The sequence below is a fragment of the Penaeus chinensis genome, chromosome 9 (assembly GCF_019202785.1).
Source record: "Penaeus chinensis breed Huanghai No. 1 chromosome 9, ASM1920278v2, whole genome shotgun sequence".
Lineage (NCBI taxonomy): Eukaryota > Metazoa > Arthropoda > Malacostraca > Decapoda > Penaeidae > Penaeus > Penaeus chinensis.
Genome location: NC_061827.1, coordinates 14,388,499 through 14,393,224, shown reverse-complemented (window position 1 = coordinate 14,393,224; position 4,726 = coordinate 14,388,499).

The window sequence follows — 4,726 nt, the reverse complement described above, 5'->3', positions numbered from 1 at the left end:
ATATATATCTGTATGTATGCATATGCGTATATATATGTATGTATATGTGGATATATGTATATATACATATATACATATACACATATACATACACACACATACAATATATATAATATATATATGTATATATGTATATATACATATATACACCTATATGCATAAACATTTATATGTATATTTATATATACATATATAAATATATACATATCCATACACACACAATATATATATAAACATATGCATATATATATAAATATATATACACACATATATATGCACACACACACACACACACACACACACACACACACACACACACACGTGTATATATATATGCCCACAAATATATATTCATACATTTACACACACATACATATATATATATACATACATATACATATACATATACATACACACACATATATATACATATATACACACACCCAAGTATATATATGCACACGCACACGCACACGCACACACACACGCACACACACACGCACACATACACACACACACACGCACACACGCACACACGCGCACACACACACACACACACACACACACACACACACACACACACGCGCGCACACACACGCACACACACACGCACACACACAAGCACACACACACACACACACACACACACACACACACACACACACACACACACACATGTATATATTTACCCACGTGTGTATGTATGTATGTGTGTGTATGTATATATATATACATACAAATATATATACATACATTTACACACACACACGCATATATATATATATATATATATATATATAGGTGTGTGTGTGAGAGAGAGTATATATTTAGATAGATGGATAGATAGGTATATGTATGTATGTATATACATGCTCACACACACACACACACACACACACACACACACACACACACACACACACATACAGATAGATATAGATAAATACATGTCTATAAATATGTGTATAGCACCAATATATATATATATATATATATGTACATATATATGTATGCATATGTTTATATACATATACATTTACATATAGATATATATATATATATAATATTATATGTACACACAATATATATGTTTATATGTATATATATATGTATGTATGTATGTATGTATAATTGCGAATTATATTTCTGTAAACTTGCTGGGTCCCGCTATCGTACATCTGACAGCCACTTCGATGTAAACATAATGTAAATAGTATCTTTATGAATGAGGTGAAAACCTGGGTTGTTTGTAACAAACAGATTGATTGGTAGATTATAAATAACCAATAAGTGTATTAGTATTTCTGGAAACTACGTAAGCCATTTGATCCTTCATTTTCTTTAAACAAGTGGTAACAAAACATGTAATATTAGTTATCGTTGACTTTGTAGTGGGTTATTTTTCATTTACGATTTCCTGGAATTGTTTGTTTATTGAAATGGCAACAACTATGGAGATGAGGCAACATTCCCCCCTTCTTTCAACACAGCAAGTTTTAATTATAGCAGCATATATGTTGAAACTTGAAAACGCTTCCTCCTTTAAATATATATGTATGGCATCTGTATCAAATAAAAATCTTCAAAATCGCCGATACCTTTGTAAATCGTTCTCGTATCTGCACCACCAAGCAGCGGCTAATCGAACCAATGAAGTAAGTTTCTTTTCCGCCAAACCAAACACTAAAACACTGATTCAATATATCAAAAACTTTTTACATTTTATTTTCCAATATAGAACATAATATGGACGCAAAACCGCAATAGGGCCACAATGAATATATAGACACTTTTCGTTCATTGTTCTACTTGCTGTGTGTGATAAGGCATCTGTATATTCACTGTAGCGTGTGTGTGTGTGTGTGCGTGTGCGTGTGCGTGTGCGTATGTGTGTGCGTGTGCGTGTGCGTGTGCGTGTGCGTGTGTGTGTGTGTGTGTGTGTGTGTATGTGTGTGTGTGTGTTCCAAGGAGGGTGAAAAACATGTCTAAAATTTTATCCCAATACTTGTGTTGTGTGATATGTGTTATCTTGAAAGAAAAATCTTGCTAATTCTGACAAAATGGGAATTTAATCTTGTCAGTGTATGTCAAAGCAATGACACATTATCTTGGTGTGTTTACGATAGAATACCATCTAGGAAATAAAAAACACGAAATCGTACATTTCATACTCTTAAGGATAATAAATCTTCAAAAATTCCTGAATATTCATTTCGCGGCTGATCCTAATATATGCTAATCTGACACGTTTTTCAAGATGGACGCTAGGCAATCTGGGACTGCAAACAGAGGCCGTATCTTTGGGATGAGGGAAAGTAATTTCTCTCCCAGTGCAATAACCAGAGCCGGGTAATGTGGAAGGAGGAGGGCCACCCTGAACAACCGCCCTCGTTCCGGATGCCCTTTCACAAATGCAACCTGCAGCTTTTGCTAACAAGCTGTATTGTGAAGAAAGCGACTACTTGCAGATGGGATTCATCAAAGAACGTTGTGAAAGAGAGGTTGAAAAACGACATTACCAACATCGCCTCCAGTTTGCCCAGCAGTATGTGTTATGAGAGATAACAGGTGTAAATATTAACTTTTTCAATTTATTCATAGTATGATTTAGCTCAAATTTTGATATAACTTTATGTTTATACATGATCGTGCCCTGGTCTGATTATCCATCATCATTTACTTTTCAGATATGACAACCGAAATCTCTATGAAACGGGATGGACATGTGACCTGTAATATGTGGGGATGGATTTTCATGCATGATGTTAGTGAACTCGCCAGAGATTCAGTTTAGACAAATATTTTGAATTGTTAGAAGAATCATTCCTCCCATCAGTACGCTGCTGGCCCTTCCCAGAAACAATCATATTCATGAAGGATAACTGCCCAACGCACATATCAAGGACAGTTACGAAGTCCTTTCGCGGCCAAGCAAGGGATGTGACTTCAACCCGATGAAAAATGTTTGGGCGAATATTGTCAATGTTTGGGAAACGGCTAATGAAAGAAACTTCCAATAGCTAATAAATTATTCTAAAAGGGAATGAAAACTATTACGGAGGGAACCGGGACCACACATAAGCACGTAACCCGGGGATAAAACAAAGATTTGAATAACGATAGACTGTTCTTATTATAAGTATGGCTGCTCTAAGTAATATTCTTTCTTTTCTTAAGTTATCACCGTTTTCTTTTTACGAATAAACCGACACACACACACATACACACACACACACACACACACACACACACACACACACACACACACACACACACACACACACACACACACACACACACACACACATATTTCCTGTTGAATACATGTTTGGTTCTGACAAAAAAGAAAAATATAAATTATTTATTAATTCAAAAATAAATCAAAATAATATATAAAACTTATTTTGAGACAAAACACAAGTATGCCATTTTTATCTATACCTACGCATATACTGTACACGGATGTGCATCGACAAACGGAATGAAACAGATAAATGGCAAATTAAAATAGAACGCGAGTTGACCTGCTCATTTCATCAGAATGAACAAGATTTTTTTTCAAGATATCACAGATATACAGCACATGTATTTGGAGTAAGTTATTAGGCTTGATATTTACCCTCTTTGGAACCATCCAGCTAGTTGTTGCTCAAGTTTAAACAAGCAAACGTGTATTTTCTCTCTCGGCTGTGGATACGACTCTTCAGAAAAAACGCTACGACTCAAGGAATAGTAATATAGAACGCTGTAATCATATTTTAGCACAAGATTAACCGAAACGAATTATACATAATGTTTTGTTAGTCATCACCCAAGTGTTGCAAAGTGTTTGACTTCGTATATCCATAGACGCTATAGACGCGCGCGTGCACACGCACACACACACACACACACACACACACACACACACACACACACACACACACACACACACACACACACACACACAATGATAAGGCATCTGTATATTCACTGTAGCGTTCATTGTTCAGTGATGAAGAATGTGAAGTGACGAAAATAAAAAACCTAGTCACTTCATTAGTTTAATTTGCTAGATGGTATAGCCACGGCCTACGAGAAGCATTTACAAAGGTTTCAGCGATTTTGCAAAGTTTTTTTTTTTTTTTTTTTTTTTTTTTTTTAATTATATCTGCCATACATAGAGGCTCACAGAATGAAGCACTTTCATGTTTCAAGAAATATGCAACTATAATTGAAAATTGTGTTGAAATGCCGCTTCACCTCCATAGATGTTGTCATTTCGATAAACAAACAATTTCAGGAAATTGCATTTTAAAAATTACCCCACTACAAAGTCAACGATAACTAATATTACATAGCCTTCTTTTTCGCTGTCAAAAAGAAAGTGTCGCTTATCTCATTCGCGACATTCCCCGGGCCAGTCGCGACAGCAACGATGCCAATGTTTTGACTCCACCCCCATTCCTGGGAACGAATCTGATATTATTTTTGAATTACATCGAATTATCAATCACTGTTTTATTGATATTACATTAGGAAATAACAGTAAATACAAGTTCTTAGCTATCATCATCTTAAAATTACAAATAAAACGATAGAGAACTAACAAAACCAGTCGAAAATGCTTGCCTTGGTCACTTGAACGGGTCCCAGGATGTCCACTGCTCTTTGTTCCATAAAGGCCTTTGGAACAAGTATCCCAGTCCTGCCAGTAAACATTTGTTGCTGGACTCAGGGGAGCCAC